The sequence below is a fragment of the Mustela erminea genome, chromosome 11 (genome assembly GCF_009829155.1).
Source record: "Mustela erminea isolate mMusErm1 chromosome 11, mMusErm1.Pri, whole genome shotgun sequence".
NCBI lineage: Eukaryota > Metazoa > Chordata > Mammalia > Carnivora > Mustelidae > Mustela > Mustela erminea.
In genome coordinates this window covers 64,188,143-64,210,473 of record NC_045624.1, presented here as the reverse complement: position 1 = coordinate 64,210,473, position 22,331 = coordinate 64,188,143, and the positions used below count along the sequence as shown (strand labels likewise).

The following is a 22,331-nucleotide window of genomic DNA, read 5'->3' as shown; positions in this document are numbered from 1 at the left end:
GCCATTCTGTCTGCCTGTGCTTGCTCTCTCCCCCTCTCTCTCTCTGATAAATAAATAAAATCTTAAAAAAAAATAGAATAAATGTGTGAGCTCAATATCCCTCATTGCTTTTAGGATAAGACTAAAATCATAAGCAGGGCTTACAAAGTTCTTCATCACGTGACTCATCTCATTTACTCTTACACCACACTCTTGCATTGCTGACTTCAGTCCCTCAAATGTGCCAGGCTTTTTCAACTCTTCAGGTCTCTGAACCTACAGCTCTCCCTGCCAACAACGACATTAATCTTGTTCATCACTGAATATCTAAAATCTAGGACAATGTCTAGTAAGAATGAGAAACTCAATAAATATTTATTGAATGAAACATCTTTGCATAATATAATTTGAAAAATATTGTATAGTAGATGAAAAAACACATCTCAGTATAGCTTCTTCAGTATAATTTTCTAATAGCACCTATTCAGCCTATACTCTAAAGTGGTATTTACTTGTGTTAAGCAAAGTATAATGTGAACTATGATACAGAATAATTTATGGGTATAACTTTAAATGAATGGAATGGATTTGGAACACCATACGGAAAATCAGTTATATTGTCAATTATCCAAGAGACAAATTCATTTTGGGATCTCTTGATGGGATACTAATGACTTACCACAATTATATATTATACATTTTATACAATATATTCATCAATATGACAGTTCTATAATATAGCTTTAAGGCATACATTCCTTTGAACATCTGTTTATTTTGGCTTCATGATATACTAATTCACTGCACAGTGTAAGCTTCCCTTTCTCACCTCAACTGGGCTGCACATACTGACTGGTTGTTTTTCTGTATGCTTTGGTATAGCTCCCAATCCAGTTGTCCTCATCTGCAATCCTAGGAAGGAATGCATTATCTGTGCCTATTTTTAATGATGATCAACTCTAAAAGTTGGTGAGTTGAACTCTAGAGAATTTATGATACTAATCTCTGGATGGAAAATATCCAGCTTTAACTGAGATGTATATTTCATACATGCATTATTTTTTCACTAGTTGCATCAGAGCAAGAGAAGAGGTTGTAAGAATACAAGTGGTTTAGATTTGAAGAGCTTTTTCCCTATGTTGAGGAACATGCACTTTATCATGTAATAAGTGAATATATTTTAGGAACTAAGTCAGCACTTTTGTAATTTGTACAACCTTCTTTCATAGAGGATCAACCTTATATAAATATCATCCAACGCTTTTTCATTAGCTAAATAAGTTAGCACACACACAGTCCTATTTACACCTCCAAGTTCTTTAACTCTACTAAAACATATAATCTTCGCAATGACACTTTGAGTTAGGTGTTAATTTTAATCTCCATTTCACTAATGAGAGAATAGAGACATAGATACTATGGCTGGTTGGTGCCATAGTTGGATCTAAACCCATGCAATCTGGATCTAGAGTCCATATTCTTTGCCACCATGCTACAATGCCTCTGTTGTTTTATGGGTAATGCTTTAAATACAGAAAGAAATTTTTCAATAAACTGGCAGAGACAACAATACATTATATTATTTGAATCTTGTATTTGATGCATTTGTGCAGAGTCATTAAATCTCAAATGATTACAAAGTAACATACATTTCTTCTACATATGTGACTAGGCTCCCAGTCCTGGCTCTTCTCTACCTCTTTAATTTCACCTCTCAACTTGCTTCTATTTGCATCTCTGCTTCAGTCAAATCTAATTTGGCATGTTATCCCTTTCTTTACCTTCATCCTGTGCTATGGCCTGCCCCAAAGCATAGCTTTTAAAATTTTATTCATAAACACTTCTGTAAAGTATTTATTGACTTTCAAGATTGAGTTGATGCTTTTCTCTTTTGTGTTCCATATTATCATCATGTCTATTACATTTTATTGAACACATCTTTTTTCATACATCTGTCTCTATCAATTTTACTGTGAATAAATGAGGGTTGGAACTCTGTCTTACTATATTTTGCATTTCTAGCACTGTTCCTAACACAGTTTGGTAGGCAATAGATTCTAGGCTAATGCATGAACAAATGAATAAATGCATGTGAGATGTATATGTCTAGGGCACTATCACTCGGGTGTAATAGAATGACCCAGTGTGCAAATACAAAACATGGATTATTAATGGCACCTGTCCTAGTTTGGCTAAAAAGGGTTGACATCAGTGATGTTATTTATGCTAGTAGAGCTCAAGCAGTCCAAGAGTTCTTTTTTGTTAGAAAGTTTCTTTTAACAGGGGAGAGTTAACTGTAAAGACAGTATTTGTTACTTGTTTGCAGGATCATGAGCTCACAGGACATAGACAGTCCCTTCTATTACTGTTTCAGTAATTATCCTTCCACCCTATTGGAAACTGATAATACCAGGAGAAAGGCAGAAGCTGGTTTTATAATCTACGTTCATTCTCATCCTTTTATAACCCAAGGCAAGAGCAGAATAGTGAAAGAATGTTCCTTAGAGTCAGGAAACTTACTTGTCTCTGCTAAAGGAGTGCATTAGTCTTGCTCCAGCTAAATGCAATTAGAACCCCTGTGTGAAATTCTAACTATTATAGAACTTTCTTCCCTCCAAATTAACTTCTGGTAGATTGTTTCTTCTAACAAGGTGAAAATAAGTGCATTATAGTTTACTCAGTAAACTTAGGTAGTTTTTAATAAAAGAAATGGATACTCAACAGACTCTAATGTTTGAAGGGGCAGGGCGTGGGAGGTTGGGGGAGCCAGGTGGTGGGTATTATGGAGGCACGTATTGCATGGAGCACTGGTTGTGGGGCATAAACAGTGAATTCTGTTACACTGAAAAGAAATAAAAAAAGAAAAGAAAAAAAGTTCTAAACAGCAAATTTCTTACTTGGAAAAGTTTTACAAGATAAAATATTAGCCTAATGGACATAATGTCAAATTTAGGATTCTCATATTTCTTGATCAAAACAGAATATAAAACTGAGGACTTATCCTTCACAGTAATATAAAAATTCCAAAGCTGTTTTCATATAAATACAAGTGTTTAAGTAAAGTATTTTGGGAAAATGTCAACTTAATTAATTACATTCTGCCTTCCTAAATTCTGGTGATTGTTAAAAGTACAGTTCTTTAGAAAAACTCATTTTTATTAAATAGTGATTCATGAGATTTTAAACTAAAATTAAATCAGCAATAATAACTCCCAACTGCTATAATTCTATATCCATATCAAAATAATTGGTTATTACTGCCTTTTGTTAATGAAATACCTGTTACTTTTCCATATGAAAATTCAGGAGTACACATTCCATCTTGTCATCACAGAGTATTAATGAATATGAGTAATGTAGTGACTATAATAATATTTTCAGTAACAACCATCTCGGAGCATTTTTTTAAAAATCCCTCCAACCCCAATTTAACCAGTGTGAATCTAACTTATTTATTTTTCCTCACTTTCAACCACTGTTTTTCCTTCAGTTTATCATCAAACATTTGAAAGAGCAATGTAAGGCATTTTGACACTGGCAAGCCTCACCCAGCTCAACAAAATTAACATGTTTGAGACTGAAATTGTCTTCTCCCATCTCAAAGTTTCTCCTCCATTTGTGCATTTCTGGTCCTCTAGGTAAACTCCCCCCCACCGCCCCCAGATAAACTTTTGTGGTCATAGTAAACTCTCCTACTTATCTCCCACTCTCCCAACTCTGGGCAATTATAATTTCTAAATTACATGTAAACTTTTAATTCCTATTCTCATTGTCATAGCTTAGGTCACCATTTCCCACCTACACTACTGAAAAAGGCTCTTAAGCCACTTCCCATTCTCCTTGAGCTTCCCATTCTCCTTGAGTTATTCTGATTCATATCTGTCATACTTATATTAATTTTCTTAAACGTTTTTAGAGTAAACAATGAGGTTTAAAGGTATAAAAGGCTTATACTTCAAAGGGCTTTTTGCCTGTGCTAAAGAAAGTGGATTTTATCCTGTCAGACCAAATATTTTTAAGGACGTAAACATGAGCAAATTTTGTTTTCAATAGGATTATGTTGACAGAAATAAAAAAGCTATCTTAAAATGAAAGAAAATCCAAGAAGAGAGAAAAGCTAAGAAACTATTTCAAAAGACTACATGCTAAAGGGAGGTTGTTATTATTTTTCAATAAACACGTGGTTTAAAGTTCTAGTATAATGTCAGTGTTCCACAAGTTGAAGACCATCATTACAAGATAATACTTCATTATCTGTATTCATATGGTAAAAAATATACCTTTCAGAACATAATGACTTTTAAAATAAAAACTCAACAGCAGTTAACCTATATAGCAGGAGGTAATACTATCCTTTCAACGTAGCATTATGATGAAATTTTCCCTTGAAATAAGGATATTTACTATAATTGTTCTTTATAAAAATGACCTTTCTCTTTCTTCCAACAAAACTAATCAAGTCAGCTGAACTTGGCCATTCTTATAATACCCACTTTGTGAAGAAAATAATAACTAAGCATGAAGTCACAAAATAATTTTTAAGAAGTTATTTCTACTTCCAGTTTTAAGAAAGAAACTCAAAACCTTACTCTCTTTCTCCTTGCTCTACATCCCTTGATTATTTCTCCATGTATCTTCTCTTTGTTTTGTAATCAGTTTTGTAAGTTTCAAAATCCTTGTCTTTTAGTGGAATTGAGATATATATATATATATATATATATATATATATATATATATATATTTAGATTTAGACTTATTCAGTCATTGTTTTTATAGTAGGTAAATACAGGACTGTATTTAGACCTAAAAGGGGTCTAATTTTCTCCAGACATAGTAGGGCCTAGAAAGACTGTTTTCTTCTCAAGAGAATGATCGAGATTGAAAAATATTTTCATAACAAAACTTAAAAATTACTAAGGCTGACATAATCACAAGTTTTATCAAATCATCTGTACGTTTACAGGATCTGAAATGAAAAACAATAACATTTATAGAGGTTATTGAATGACAAATGTCAGCACAATTGAAAGAGGTGTGTTAGAAGGAGGTTGGCTAAAAGATAAAATGTTACAGATACTACCAGTTTAAATATGTGTATTCCATTTTCTGCCAGCAGAGCCCATTAAGTGTGAGACTCTCCAGATAGGACTGGAGAGTTTTTTAATATGTTGTTTTATATGTTTTATATTCTATAATACACATAATATACACATACATATATATAAAAAGTATAGGTTGCTAACATAAACAAATGTTTTATATGTGTGTGTTTTGTTTTTAAAACAGCTTAATTTAGAAATTATATATAAATAATATATAGAAATTATATATGATATATAATTAATATATTATATATAGAAGTAATGTATAATAAGCTGTACTTATTTAAAATATACAGTTTGAGGGGCGCCTGGGTGGCTCAGTGGTTTAAGCCGCTGCCTTCGGCTCAGGTCATGATCTCAGGGTCCTGGGATCGGGTCCCGTATCGGGCTCTCTGCTCGGCAGAGAGCCTGCTTCCCTCTCTCTCTCTCTGCCTGTCTCTCCATCTACTTGTGATTTCTCTCTGTCAAATAAATAAATAAATAAATCCTAAAAAAAAATACAGTTTGATAATTTGTAAGTCTGCACGTGTGTATACACAGATGAAACCACTGTCACCATCAAGATAGTAATCATAAACATCCCTCCAGAGGTTTTCTTGTCCTCTTTTTTGTAGTCCCTCAATTCCACACCTCCCTGCTCCCCCACCCATCCCCAGATAATCACTGATCTTCTTTCTGTCACTACGAATGAGTTTGAATTTTTGAGAATTTTATATAAATGAAATTTAAAAGTATGTACTCTTGTCTAGTTTCTTTCCTCAGAAAATTATGAGACACAACCATGTTGATGCAGGTATTGACAGATCTTCACATTTTATTGCCAACCAGCGTTCTGTTGTAAGGATACACCACAATATCTTCGTCCATTCATCTGTTAACATACAGTTAGGTTATTTGTAGGGTTTGGCTAGTGTAACTAAAGCTGCTAAGACTCATTTGTGTTTGTTAAGATTTCATATGGGCATTTGCTTTTATTTCTTTTGGGTTAAAATGCTAGGAGAGAATAGGCTGGATCCTTTGGTTATATGTATGTTTAACTTTTTAAGAAGCTGTCAAACTGGTGCAAAGTGGTTGCATCATTTTTCACTCCCACCAACAGCATATAAGGCTGCGACTTTCCCGGCATCCTTGCCAACTTGATATGGCCACGTTTGTTTGTTTGTTTAACATTTCAGTAGGCTTCTCGTGTCATCTCATTTTTGTTTTAATTCTATTTCCCTTGCAACTAATAATGTTGAGCATATTTCATACACTTGTCATCTATATTATTTGCTGAAATATTTCTGCACATACTTTGCCAATATGTTATTATTGGATTGTTGCTTTATATTTTTTTTAAGTTTTGAAGGCTTTTCATATATTCTGAAGACAAGTCCTTGTCAGATCTGTGCTTTGCAAATGTTGTTTCCAGTTTGCTATTTATTTGTTCATTTTCTTAACCACTAATGTCTTTAGAAAAATAGTTTTGCAGTTTGAAGATCAGTTTATCATTTTTGTTTCAGTTATGGATCATTCTTTAGTGCTCTCTGTAAGAATTCCCCATTTAACCCAGAATAGTAACTAGAAATGTTAAAAGTAGTTTTACAGTTTTATAAATCTGCTTATGTCTGTGATCCATTTAGGATCATTTATGCATGTGGTTCAAGGTACGGGTCAAATAACTTTTTTTTTTAACTTATGAGTACCCAGTTATTCTAGCACCATTTGTTGAGAAAACCTTCTTTTTTCTACCAAATTCTGAACATTTGCAGAAGTTTGCAAAATTAAATCATTTGAACACACATTCCAAGATCTACTTCTAGACTCATTTTTGTGTTCTTTTGGTCTATTTATCCATCTTGACATTAATCTCACATTCTCTGTAAACTATGGCTTTAAAAACAAGTCTTGGGGCATCTGGGGAGCTCAGTTAGTTAAGCATCTGACTCTTGGTTTTGGCTCATGTCATGTGTCAGGGTTCTAAGTTTGAGCCCCACATCAGGCTTTGAGCTGGGCATGGGACCTGCTTGAGATTTTCTCTCTCCCTCTCCCTGTACTCCTTCCACTCCCAACCCTGACTCCCGCTCCTGCATGTGCACACATACCCTCACTCTCTCTTTAATAAATAAATAAATAATAAATAAAAAGTCTGGAAGGTAAGTAGTATTATTCCTTCAATTTTATTTTTCTTTGAAGTTATTTTGGCTTTTTAAGACCTTTGATTTTCCATATGAAATTTAAAGTCAGTTTTGTAATTTGAACAAAAAGCACAGTGCGGATATTGATTTGTGTTGCTGTGAAACTACAGATCAAATTGTGAGAATTGGAATTACAAGTGTTGAGTCTCCCTACCCAGGTACTTGATCTAGCTCCCCAATTATATAGGTTCTTAAAAGTTTAAGCAGTATTTGTTGTATTTTCATATAGGTTTTGAACATCTTTTGTTAGTTTTATCCCTAAGTATTTCAAACATTTTATGTGATACTGTAAGAGATTGTTATTTATATTTTAATTTATGATTATTTTTTGCTAGTACATAGAATTCCAATTAATTTTTGTATGGTGCTGACAACCTGCTAATCTTATCTATTCATTTAAGTGACTTTAAAAAATACATCCCCATAGATTTTTCTATAGAGACATGTTATATTTCATAAATATATTTGTAATATATATATATTACTTATTTTATAATCTTCTTTTCTAATTTCTCTGTTGTTTTTCTTATTTGTATTTCCTTGATTACCAATGTGATTTTTTTCTTTCTTATACAACTTTGTGCAATTTACTTTTTAATTTTCATTTCTGAAGATGGAAACTGAGATTATTACTTTGAGAACTTTCTTCGTTTCTAACAGAATACAATAACATAAAGTTGCTCATGTGTATTATGTAGTTAGCATCAAATATGATGTATTTCATTTTTGTGTCATTCAAAACTTTCTAATTTCAATTTTGGTTTCTTTGCTGACTTACAGTTTTTTGAAAATATGTTATTTAATTTTCAAAATGTGGTGATTTTCCAGATAATATTCAGTTACTTATTTCTAATTTAACTCATTTGCAATCAGAAAACAGACTTTATAACTATAAAACAGACTATAAAGTGGACTTTTATAGATTTAAATTCCTTTAATTTTTTTACATGTAGTTCTATAGAATGTCATGTGTTAAATGTTCCATTGCACTTGCAGAGAAGGTGTAGTTTGTTTATTAAGGGATGGAATGATTTATAAAAATCAAATGGGTCAAGTTGGTAGATAATTTCATTGAAGTCTTAAATCTTACTTGCTTTTTTTTTTTTGATTGCACAATCAGCATTTGAGAGGAGATTACAATTTTTTGAGTCCTGAATTTGTCTATTTGTCCTTTCCATTCTCTCAATTTTTGATACATTTATTTTGAAACTGATATTACATACATTAATGGTAAAGATCATTATGTCATCTTGATGAATTAACATTCTTAACATTAGCAATAACCTTCTTTATGACTACTGATATTCTTTGTTCTCAAACTTAGTTTGTCTGATACTAATACAACCATTCCAACTTTCTCTTGATTTGTGTTAACATAATATATCTTTTTCTGATATTAATATAATCATTTACAATATTCTCTTCATTGTGTTAACATAATATATCTTTTTCCATTTTTCTTACTCTTTATCTTTTTTTTTAATTTAAAGTATATTTATTAGATGTAGCACGTATTTGGGTCTTTTTTTATCCAATCTGTCAATCTCTTGACTTTTAATTGTGTTTGTTTAATACATTTACATTTAATGGGAATACTGCCAACGTTTGGTTTAAGTCTGCTAATCTAATCCTTGTATTTTAAAAATATTTTTGCTGAGTGTAGAAGCCCAGATTTCCAAGTTCCCCCACTTTTAGTTCCAGTACTTTACAAATTATTTTGTCATTGTCTTTTTATTTCCAATTTTCATTGTTTATGATGGGAAATGTACTATTATTTTTGTGTTTGTTATACATAACACATCTTCTTTCCCTGGATACTTTATAGATTTTATCTTTAGCTCTTGATTTGAGTTATGTGATTGTGAGTTATTTTTATATGGTTTTCTTCACATTCCTGTACTTGCTGAGTTTCTTGGACCTATGGATTTAGAGTTTTACAGTTTTCATCAAATTTGGTAGAAAGTTCAGTCATTATTTCTTGAAATATTTTTTCTTCTCTTTTGTATTCTCTAAAATTGCATGCATATTAAGCAGTTTGCATTGATCCACTGTCCACTGATGCTATTTTCATATTGACTTTCTGTTTTATTTTGGATATTTTTTGTAGCTATACTTTCATGTTAACTAATCTTTCTTCTTTTTGTCTAATATTCTGTTAATCTCATCCAGTATATTATTTTCAATTATTTTACATTTCATCTCTAAAAGTATGATTTTTTAAAATATCTCCATGTCTCTACTTTGCTCTTTAAACATATACAAAAAATATATACAAAGATGGGTACTAGACATTGTGTATTTAATCTTATGTTTACTAGATATAAATTCTTACAAATATTTTCGAGCTTTATTTTGTTATAAATATGTTTATATTTATTATTTATTATTTATTATTTATTATATTTATGTTATTGTCTTTTTCTGAAAGTAGGAACATAGCAGTGCTTAATATATGGTTCTTTTTTCTTTTTTTTTCCTTTTCTTCTTTTTTCCCCTGTTACTTGGGCAATACTTTAATACTTGAAATATTCTTCTGAATACCAATACTCTTATGAATACTCTCTGAATATCCAATGTCTGTTACTTATGAGGTTTTCCGGTAAGACTGGTGGAGGTATACACTAATCATAGGTCTTTTTGAGATCTTAGCATTGCTGCCTGTAACACATTTGCATGGTTCTTTAGCCCGCATTAGGTAATTTCTTCAGGTAAATGAATGATCAGTATTCACCTAAATACTCAAAAGGAGCGATCTTCTCATCTCAGCAGTTTGCAATGAAGCTAATTTCCTCCAATGTTCTGTATTGTAAACCCTGGAAATCTCGGTCTCTCTGGACTTTCAATTCTATCTTTTCAACTCAGGAATTCCACAAGGTTTTGTGTATGTTCCCTTTCTCCACATTTTGCCCTAGATACTCTACTCTTTGTTTAAGCTGGGCCACATGCGGGGTTCACATCATTCCCTCCCCCTCTGTCAGTAATCATTATCTTCATTGTCTAGTATCTTGTATCTTGAAAACCACTCTCTCATATTGTCCATTTTTTCCTTGTTTATTTTTTTATTATTTGTTTTTGTTTCACATGAAAAGGTAAATCTAGTCTTCTGTTACTCCATTTTAGACAGAAAAGGTAATCCTTTATAAGGGTTTTAATAGCCATTAGTTAATCACAATATTAGGTAACAGTTTCATGCACTTTTCAAATGCTGTTTCAAACACTTAGCTAAAATGCATATGTCCGAGATGAAGGACCTAAATGGGAGATAGGAATTCACTGAACTCCAAGAGGAGAACACAGGCAGTAACCTCTGTGACCTCTGCCACAGAAACTTCTTGCTAGACATGTCTCCAAAGGCAAGGGTAACAAAGGCAAAAGTGAACCATTGGGATTTCATCAAGATAAAAAGTTCTTGCACAACAAAGGAGACAGTCAACAAAACCAAAAGACAACTGATAGAATAGGAGAAAATATTTGCAAATATCTTAACAGATAAAGAGCTAGTATCCAAAATCTATAAAGAACTTATTAGACTCAACACCCCCCCAAAAAAAAATAGTCCAATCAAGAAATGGGCATAAGACATGAACAGACATTTCTGCAAAGAAAACACCCAAATGGCCAAGAGACACATGAAAACCCACTCCACATCACTCAGCATCAGAGAAATATAAATCAAAACCACAATAAGATACCACTTCACACCAGTCAGAATGGCTAGAATTAACAAGTCAGGAAATGACAGATGCTGGCCAGGATGCAGAGAAAGAAGAGCCCTCTTACACTGTTGGTGGGAATGCAAGCTGGTGAAGCCACTCGGGAGAGTAGTATGGAGGTTCCTCAAAAAGTTGAAAATAGAGCTACCCTATGACCCAGAAATTGCACTACTAGGTATTTACCCCAAAGATACAATGTAGTGATCCAAGAGGTCATCTGCATTCCGATGTTTATAGCAGCAATGTCCACAATAGCCAAACTATGGAAAGCCCAGATGTCCATCAACAGATGAATGGATAAAGAAGAAGGGGTATATATACACAATGCAATACTACTCCGCCATCAAAAAAATAAAAATAAATAAATAAAAATTAAAAAAAAAAGAAATCTTGTCATTTGCAACAGCGTGGATGGAACTGGAGGGTATTATGCTAAGTGAAATAAGTCCATCAGAGAAAGACACTTATCATATGATCTCACTCATATGTGGAATTTAAAAAACAAAACAGAGGATCATAGGGGAAGGTAGGGAAAAATAGAACAAGACAAAATCAGAAAGGGAGACAAACCATGAGAGACACTTAATCATATAAAACAAATTGAGGGTTGCTGGATGGGAAAAGGGTGAGAGGATGGGGTAACTGGGTGATGGACATTGAGGAGAGAACATGATGTAATGAGCATGGAGTACTAATTAAGACTGATGAATCACTGAATGCTACCTCTAAAACTAATAATATACTATATGTTAAATAACTGAATGTAAATTTAAAAAAGGAATGAATGAATGAATGTAAAAAAATAAAAAGAAAATAAAATGCATATGTCCAAGTCACTGGTAAAATCTTGATTTCGATGAAAATCCTGCATCTTTACTATCTAATTTATTCTACTCAATTAAAAAGAAACAAAAACTACCAAATAAAAAAATCCACTCTGATTAATCCCTGTACTAAGGACATTCTACCTTAAGATAAATATGTTATGCTAAATACAATACACAGTTTACTATAAACAAAGAGAAAAAAGAGTGTTTTTGGGGTTTGTTTGGTTTTTTTTGGTATTCATTTTATCCTTAAGTAGAACATAACCAGATTTTGTTTTCTGTAAAATTCTCCCTATCAGGCCTTTTTGGAATTAAGTCATAGGTATATTCTCTATTATCTTAATAATCACTGAAAGATCTAATTGGGTGATTAGAGTATTTTGTTAGAACTTTCCTTCTTCACTTTGTATAAGTTTGCTAGACCACAAGGAAAACAAGCTAAACTGTTAATCTTCCTGCCAAACAGGGCTCTGAAACAGTTGTTGGAGTTAAAACCTTGGTTGTACTCTACCTCCGTTAACTCTTACCAAGGAGAATGGCCTCCAAATTGAAACATCTCACAGCTCTCAATCAATCTTGCTCACTAATGCAGAAGAAAAGTTCTTCCTAGATAGTTGCTTACCACCTCATTCCTGCATCTTAGACAAACTTCATCTAGAGCTGCTGTTTTTCTTTCTTTCGCATAATGAATGTAAAGGGTATTAAAGCACAGCCCCATATAATGACAGTCTTAAAGTTATTGTGATAGCTCTAAAAGGGAAAAGATCAATTTTATTAAAAAAAAAAAAAACAAGAAAAGAAAAACAGGGGCACCTGGGTGGCTCAGTGGGTTAGAGCCTCTGCCTTCGGCTCAGGCATGATCCCATGGGTCCTGGGATCAAGTCCCGCATCCCGCTCTCTACTCGGCAGGGAGCCTGCTTCCCTTCCTCTCTCTGCCTGCCTCTCTACCTACTTGTGGTCTCCGTCTGTCAAATAAATAAATAAATAACAAACAAACAAATAAATAAATAAGTTAATTAATTTAAAAAAATTTTAAAAAGAACACAGGTCAGAAGTCTTTTTAACTTAAAAAATAAGTGACAGGTTTTCCTATCCTCAAATCAGTCTCATTTCTTTTACATTTTCTAATATTTTTTCTTTTCTTTTTCATAAAACCTCTGTGAGGTTTATCATTCTAAGCTACTTCATATCACATTTCTTACAGATTTTTAAAATCTTGTTAACAGCATACTGTCACATAAAATTGTTGGGTAAATTTCTGTTTTACCTAATCTGACCTCTTTTTCCATTTTATTTTATTTTATTTCTTTTCAGTGTTCCAGAATTTATTGTTTATGAACCACACTCAGGGCTCTGTGCAGTATGTGCCCTCCTTAATACCTGTCACCAGGCTCACCCAACCCCCACCTCCTCCCCTCCAAAACCCTCAGTTTGTCTCTCTGAGTCCATGGTCTCTCATGATTTGTCTCCCCTTCCAATTTCCCGCAGCTCACTTCTCTCCTCCCAATGTCCTCCATGTTATTCCTTATGCTCCACAAGTAAGTGAAACTGGCCTCTCTCCACTTGACTTATTTTACTCAGCATAATCTTCTCCAGTCCCATCCATGTTGATACAAAAGTCAGGTATTCATCCTTTCTGATGGAGGCATAATACTCCTTGTATATATGGACCATATCTTCTTTATCCACTTGTCCATTGAAGGACATCTTGGTTCTTTCCACAGTTTGGTGACTGGCAATTGCTGCTATGAACATTGGGGTACAGATGGCCCTTCTTTTCACTACATCTGTATCTTTGAGGTAAATACCCAGTAGTGCAATTACAGGGTCATAAAGTAGCTTTATTTTTAATTTATTAAGGAATCTCCACACTCTTTTCCTAGGTGGCTGCACTAACTTGCATTCCCACCAACAGTGTAAGAGGTTTCCCCTTCCTCTACATCCTCTCCAACACATGTTGTTTACTGTCTTATTAATTTTGTCCATTCTAACTGGTGTAAAGTTGTATCTCAATGTGGTTTTGATTTGGATATCCCTGATGGCTAATGATATGAACATTTTTTCATGTGTCTGTTAGCCATTTGCATGTCTTCTTTGCAGAAGCATCTGTTCATGTCTTCTGTCCATTTTTTGACATGATTATCTGTTTTGTGTGTGTTGAGTTTGAGGAGTTCTTTATAGATATTGGATATCAGCCCTTTGTCTGTAAGTATCATTTGTGAATATCTTCTCCCATTCCGTGGGTTGCTGCTTTGTTTTGTTGACTGTTTCCTTTGCTGTGCAGAAGATTTTGATATTGATGAAGTCCCAAAAGTTCATTTTCGCTTTTGTTTCCTTTGCTTTTGGAGACATGTCTTTTTTTTTTTTTAAGATTTTATTTATTTTGGCAGACAGAAATCACAGGTAGGCAGAGAGGCAGGCAGAGAGAGAGGAAAGGAAGCAGGCTCCCTGCTGAGCAGAGAGCCCAATGCAGGGCTCCGTTGCAGGACCCCGGGATCATGACCTGAGCCAAAGGCAGAGGCTTTAACCCACTCAGCCACCCAGGTGCCCCTGGAGACATGTCTTGAAAGAAGTTGCAGTGGCCGATGTCAAAGAGGTTACTGCCTATGTTCTCCTCTAGAATTTTGATAGATTCCTGGCTCTCACTGAGGTCTTTTATCCATTTCAAGTTTATCTTTGTGTACAGTGTAAGAGAATGGTCGAGTTTCATTCTTCTACTTGTAGCTATCCAGTTTTCCCAACACCATTTATTGAAGAGACTGTCTTTTTTCCATTGGGTATTTTTTCCTGCTTTGTTGAAGATTATTTGACCATAGAGTTATGGGTCCTTATCTGGGCTCTATATTGTGTTCCACTGGTCGTTGTGTCTGTTTTCATGCCAGTACCATGCTGTCTTGGTGATCACAGCTTTGTAGTAAAGCTTGAAATCAGGCAACATGATGTCCCCAGTTTTGTTTTTCTTTTTCAACATTTCCGTAGCAATTCGGTGTATCTTCTGTTTCCATACAAATTTTAAGATTGTTTGTTCCAGCTCTTTGAAAAATGCAGGTGGAATTTTGATTGAGATGGCACTGAAAATATAGATTGCTCCAAGCAGTATGGACATTTTAACAATGTTTATTCTTCTGATCCATGAGCATGGAATGCTCTTCCTTCTTTTTGTGACTTCTTCAATTTCTTCCATGAGTGTTCTGTAGTTCCTCAAATACAGATCCTTTACCTCTTTGATTAAGTTTATTCCCAGGTATCTTATGGTTTTTGGTGCTATAGTAAATGGAATCAATTCTTTAATTTCCCTTTCTGTATTTTCATTGTTAGTGTATAAGAAAGCAACTGATTTCTGTACATTGATTTTGTATTCTGTCGTATTACTGAATTGCTATTATGAGTTCTGGTAGTTTGGGGGTGGAGTCTTTTAGGTTTTCCATATAAAGTATCATGTCATCTGTGAAAAGAGAGAGAGTTTGACTTCTTCATTGTCAATTTGAATACTTTTTCTTTATTTTTGTTGTCCGATTGCTGTTGCTATGACTTCTAGTACATGTTGGACAAGAGTGGTGAGAGTGGGCATCCTTGTTGTTGTTCCTGATCTCAAAATGAAGGCTGTCAGCTTTTCCCCATTGAGGATGATATTTGCTGTGGGTTTTTCATAGATGGATTTTATGAAGTTGAGGGATGTTCCCTTTATCCTTACACTCTGAAGCATTTTAATGATGAACAGATGCTGTATCTTGTCAAATGCCTTTTTTGCATCCATTGAGAGGACCATGTGGTTCTTCTCTCTTCTCTTATTGATTTGTTCTATCACATTGATTGATTTACAAATGTTGAACCACCCTTCCATCCATGGATAAATTTCACCTGGTCATGGTGGATAATCTTTTTAATGTACTGTTGGATCCTATTAGCTAGGATCTTGTTTAGAATTTTAGCATCCATATTCATCAGGGATATTCTCCTTTTTGGTAGGGTCTTTACATGGTTTGGGGATCAGGGTAATGCTGGCTTCATAAAAAGAGTCTGGAAGTTACCTTCTGTTTCTATTTTTTGAAACAGCTTCAGGGGAATAGGTATTATTTCTTCTGTGAATGTTTGGTAGAATTCTCCAGCGAATCCATCAGGTTCTGGGCTCTTGTTTTTTGGGATTTTTATCACTGCTTCAATCTCATTACTAGATATTGGTCAATTCAGGTTGTCAGTTTCTTCCTGATTCAGTTTTGGAATTTTAAATGTTTCCAGAAGTGCATACATTTCGTCTAGGTTGCTTAACTTATTATAACTGTTGATAATAATTTCTGATGATGGTTTCAATTTCCTTGGTGTTAGTCATGATTTTAAATATTGGTATGTCATACTGTGTTGGTAGAGCTGAGTCACAGGTTTGATGGTTGAAGCTGAGGCTGATCTTACCTGTTGGTGTTCCAATGATAATCTTAGTTAATATCTGTTGTCCCAATGTAAATTAAACCGCTTGCAACTGTCAAAAGTGTCTCGATTTGAATAATATATTATGTCAGCCTGGCTTCCCCAAATACTGAATCAAAAGTAATTCAAAAACAATGAAGATTAGAACAAATCAGGAAATCCAACATTTCAGCAACTATAACAACTTGGAGGGGACACAGAAAAGCACAAAAAACCTAGTTTTGGAGCCAAAAGGATCTTGTCTTTCCCCAAATCTAATATCCTTCTCTTCATTTTCCTCATCACCATCCTTCCCCTAACTTTTTGGGAAATGATCTTCCCTTCCTTTTTTATATTTTTAAAATTGATTTTAAAAATGTTTGAATATATTCTGGTACTAAGGAGGATAAATGTATGATTCTTAATACTTCCCCTTTTTAAATTAAAATTTATAATACCACAAATTGTCTCTCAATGATATTCTGATTTAGTCTTTTGAATTATTTTAACACTTAGCCCAAGTAAAAGATTTATGCAGAACTCTAAGAAAGAAAGTGTTTGAAAAAGAAAACAAAAACAAAGGTAGTATTCATCACTAACATGCTGCCTTAATGGTAATATAGGCTCTTTAGATTATCTTATTGAACACATGTATTTCCAATGAAGTTAAATAGAATTTTGATTGCATAGATTAGAAATTCCAGAATTCCTATCGGAGAAACTTCTGAATATTAAATATATAATTACTTCTATGATATTAAGCTGTAATGCACTTATTTGGCATTTTATGAATCATAAGCAAATAAAACAAGGTAACAGATATAAAGACAAATTTGTTTTAGAAAGATAAGTTTTATTTCTGTTTACCCGGAGTTGTTGTGAGCAGTCTTAAAGAAAATGCGGTTGCAAATTGCTCACAACAGTACCATTTTTTGGGAGTTGAAAGAAATGAATGATTTAAAAACAAATCCCTTATATTTTATATTGGTTTACACCTGTTTAAAAGTGATATTCTGCCTAATGCTTTGGAAAAACAAGTTAGTAGGAATGTAATTTAAATAAATGAATACAAAATGTAAGTATTTAATTTAAAAAAAGACAAAATTGCAGCTTTTGGTTTTTCTTTTCTCTTCTCTTCGTGCCTATACCTGCAAAGACCCCTGTGGTTTAAATAACCAGTGTGTGTACACTAATAAAAATCCCATTAAATTAAATGGCCAGTAGGCATGTAGAATGTCCTGTTGCAATTTCAGAAGATAGTTACCAGACACCCTGCTATGAACATTTTAGTTTAGCAGGGTTAAGAAAAACATTTACAAAATCTATTTATTTCTATTTTAAAAGTTTAGAGGATCCTGGAAAAGGTGGTTTTATAATTTATTTTCTGTTCATAAAATGAAATGGTTGGGTGGATTCCACATCAGGCACTATGTAGAATACCCTATAGCAAATGTATATAATCAACACAATCGGCCAGTAATTTTCATTCCCTCAACTATTATTTCTTTCTTTCCATTAGTGAGCAATAAAAGTGGCAATTCAGTGTATATTGTATTATAGGAAAGTGTTTACAGTACAAACTGTACCTGTAGTCTGACAGAAATAATTTCAGAAATATAAAACCATTTTTTCTTGCAAATGTTCTCTGCATTACTTTAACTCTCTTATTTTTTAAGTATGCACATGAGTTCACATTTTGTAAAGTCAGAATTTCTTATAACAGCTTAAGGTAACACTTCCAATAATAGTCTAACCATGGGTAATGATTAATTAGTAGAAGTAAGTTTAGAGTCATATCTGGAGAAAGAGAATGGGAATTGTATGACATTGGAAAGTCAACTGGAGAGAAAGGAAGGTAATAGGAAACAGGTAGTAATTCTCTAGTGGAGAAAGGGAAACCACAGAAGAAAAAACAAAAAATAAAAATCACCTATAAAATAAGAGAATCAAAATTCCTTTTTGATTAGAAAAAAAGAAAAAAAAATTTTTAAAAAGTAAGAATTTTTCCCATTTCTTAACTGGGTTCTTTATTGTTTGGGTATTGGGTTTGATAAGGTCTTTCGGATACTAACCCTTTATCAGATATGTCATTTGCAAATATCTTCTCCCACTCCAAAGTTTGTTTTTTTTGTTTTGTTTTGTTTTGTTGATTTTTTTCCTTCCTGTGCAGATGCTTTTTATCTTAATGAAGTCTTTGCCTTAGGAGATATATCTAGCAAGAAGTTTCTGAGGCCAGCATCACAGAGGTTGCTGCCTATGTTCTCCTCTAGGATTTTGATGTTTTATGTCTCCCACTTAGCTCTTTCATCCATTTTGAATTTATTTTTGTGTATAATATAAGAAAGTGGTTCAATTGCATTCTTCTTTATGTTGCTGTCCAATTTTCCCAACACCATTTGTTCAAAAGACTGCCTTTTTTTCCATTGGATATTCTTTCCTGCTTTGTCGAAGATTAGTTACCATTTCATTGTGGATCCATTCCTGGGTTTTCTGTTCTTTTCCCTTGATCTAGGTGTCTGTACCATATAGTACTGTGCCAGTACCATACTGTCTTAATCACTATAGCTTTGTCATATAACTTGAAGCCCAGAATTGTGATGCTTCCAGCTCTGCTCTTCCGTTAGGTTCCTCAAAAAGTTAAAAACAGAACTACCTTATGATCCAGCAATTACACTACTAAGTATTTACCCAAAGAATACAAAAATACTGATTCTAAAGGATACATGCACCCCGATGTTTATGGCAGCATTATCAACAATAGCCAAATTATAGAAAGAGCCCAAGTACCCATCGAGTGATGAATGGATAAAGAAGTTGTGGTGTGTATATCTATGTCTATATCTATATCTATATCTATATCTATATCTATATCTATCTATCTGTATGTACATCTGTATGATGAACTATTACTCAGCCATTGAAAAGAGTGAAATCTTGCTATTTGCAACAATGCATATGGAATTAGAGTATATTATGCTAAGCAAAATAAGTAAGTCAGAGAAAGACAAACACCATATGATTTCACTTATATGTGAAATTTAGAAATGAAACAGGTGAACATAGTGGAGGGAAAAAAAAGAGGCAAACCATAAAACAAACTTAACTATAGAGAGCAAATTTAGGGTTGCTGGAGAGGTGGTGGGTGGGGAGATGGGTTAAATGGGTGATGCAGATTAAGGAGGGCACTTGTGATGAGCACTGGGTGCTACATGTAAGTGATGAGTCACTAAATTCTGCCCCTGAAACCAATATTACACTATATGTTAACTAACTGGAATTTAAATAAAAACTTGAAACTTTAAAAAAAAGGAAAGAAACATATATATATATTTTTTTTAAGTAAGAATTTTGCATCATTAAGGATGAGCAAACAGCAAGTATGTTTTGGACTTTATTTTCTCAGAAGACAAGAAGCAAAGTATTATACAGATCGAGCAATCTGGAGAATTTAAGTCAGATGTTAGAAATGCTAGTTCAGCTGCATTGAATAGACAAGGATCTCCTTCTGACTCTAAAACCCATGCAGATTGTATGTTGGGGGAAGCACTAGATGGTAAATATTTATTATTATTAAAGGACAATATAGTCAGCCCAAGCACCAGTCTGGTAACTGGGTAACTAGGTAACTGAGAGGCTGTGGAGACTGGACAGAAACTGTAGTCTTTAGAAGACTCAACTGCCAGCTTGAGGAATGAACAATGTTTTACACTTACAGGCAAAGATGATGGATTTATGGACTAAGATAATTCAGTAGTTCCTAATATTCACATTAAATCTTCACAGGATAATTAATATGTGATACAATGTTTTAAAATCAAATCTCTTAAACACTGTGTGCAAAGATAATTGATTTTATTTCTAGTATTTTCACCAATACTAGTAAAGAAACAAGGTATTTCAACCAACTAGCAATCAGTGAAAAATTATCTCAGGGAATTTATGTAAAAACTACATAAATAAGGTTTTACAGGTAGACATAAATAAGGCTTTATTGAATGAGTCATCTGGGTTATGAACCAATTTAGCAGCCAAGAAAACTAAAATATGGAAGACATGTCATCAGCATTTGGATTTGGATTTTAAAAATAGTTTTCATTTCCACTGAAGTAAAGATCTGAAGCTTCACTTAAAAATCCCCAGTGCCATCCAGATGTACTTCTTCCCCCATGTTCACACCCTACCCAGGGAGGGGCATTTTATTAAAATATTTTAACGTATGGCATTATGTAAATTTAAGGTGTACAACATGTTGTTTTGATACATTAATATACTATAATTGATCACCTCTAGCAATAATTAGTGCCTGTATCCTATCACATGATTGTTGGCTCTTTTTAGTGGCTGGAATAATTAAAGTCTAGTCTCTTTGCATGTTTGATGATTGTAGTACAATATTGTTTGTATTCACTACTGCACATTAAATCTTTAGGACTTATTTAATACTAGTTGCAAATGTGTACTCTTAACAACGTCTATACTATCCACCCACTCTTATCCCGTGGTAAACACCATTTTACTCTCTGTTTTTACCAGTTTGGCTTTTTTTAGATTCCACATATAAATGATATTATGCAGTGTTTTTCTTCCTCTGACTTATCTCACTTCACATAATGCCTTCAAGGCTAAGTCCATGTTGCAAATGGTAGGATGTTCTTCTTTCTCATGGTTATATAATATTCCATATCTTCTTTATGGAATATATCTTTCATCCACTGATGAGCACTTAGGTTGTTTATATATTGGTTATTATGAATAATGCTGCAATGAACATGGGGGTGCAAATAATTCTTTGAGATATTTCTTTCTTTCTTTTTTTTTTTTTTTTGGATGTATATCCAGAAGTAAGATAATAGGATGGTAGTTCTATTTTTAACTCTTTGAGTGATTCTTATACTCTTTTTCACAATGGCTGTAACGATTTCCATTCCCACCAGTAGAATACAGGACTCCCTTTTCATCACATCCTTATCATCACATGATATCCTTTGTCTTTTTCCTAATAACCATTCTAACAGGTGTGAGGCAATACCAATTTTGAATTTATTAAATATTTGTTGAGTTTCTAATATGTACCAACTCATATTAGGACTAGATGCCAGTTATAAAGTAAACAAAACAGACATGTTTCTTCATAATATGTATAGTCTGAGAATATTGAGAGAATAAGTACTTAAAATAAATATTAAGTGATTGGCAGTACAAAGCACATTTTATTCTAAGTACAGCTGTGGTGGGCTATGTAATTGGGATTGGATTTTTTTTTCATTAAAAATAAAAACAAGAAGATCTGAAATCCTATGTGTGCTAGTGAGCATACTGATCTAGTAAGTCAAAGTCAGAAAACTCTAAAACCTACTTGTGGATTTTCGGATATATTCCAGTTACATAAGCTGTGCATGAGAGCTAAATCTAGGAAATATACAACCACTAATTTATGGTATGACTTTGGGCAATAAACTAGGAATCTCTGTGCCTCATTCATTATTTTGAAAATAAAATTTAAAATTCCTGAAAATAACTTTGTAACTTGCAGGAAGAACATTAAACTTCATTGTTGCGTGGCTAAATCCAGTGGTGAATAAGCACACTAGGCATGAGGAAATTCGCTAGTGAGTTTGCATGAGGTTAGAGGGAAAGACACTGTCAGATACAAATGAATATCCCTATGCGATGGAGAACTACCTCTCCAGTCCTACCTAATGCTGGCTGAATGGCAGTCCAGTGTTCTTTCAAAGGTTGGGTTTACCTTGGAAACCTCACTCATACCTCCTCTTTATTCTACCACAATTACAGTTTCTTCCTTTTGTTCACCACCCAGAATACCTTTCTGAATGTCTTACCTTTGACCGCTTCTTTGCCATAGACTCCTGATTAACTTTGTCCTAGAGGCTCAGAAGTCAAGATGGAACTATTCCCCTGATGCGGCACTTCATGTGGTCCTCGTGTAGCTAGAAAAATATTACATTAAATTATCACCATCTCTTCTTAGACTGTTAATGTAAAGAGGAAGAAACTGTATAAATGCTGATGACGTGTGTAGTTCTTGAAATACACTGAGTGAGAGAGATCATGACCATTCTTTGGATAAATGAGAACATGTTGTGTGAAAATATGTCATTATTATCATAA

At 33.6% G+C, this 22,331-nt stretch overlaps 1 long non-coding RNA gene across 1 annotated transcript; it reads right to left on the bottom strand.

The window, feature by feature from the left end:
* Window positions 1–8,413: 8,413 nt before the first annotated feature.
* Window positions 8,414–18,809, bottom strand: LOC116569466. The gene is made up of 3 exons (XR_004277043.1): window positions 18,735–18,809; window positions 11,975–11,980; window positions 8,414–8,428 (listed from the first exon to the last, which is right to left on the bottom strand). It is a non-coding gene; the product is annotated as an uncharacterized LOC116569466 (long non-coding RNA).
* Between the last annotated feature and the right edge of the window lie 3,522 nt (window positions 18,810–22,331).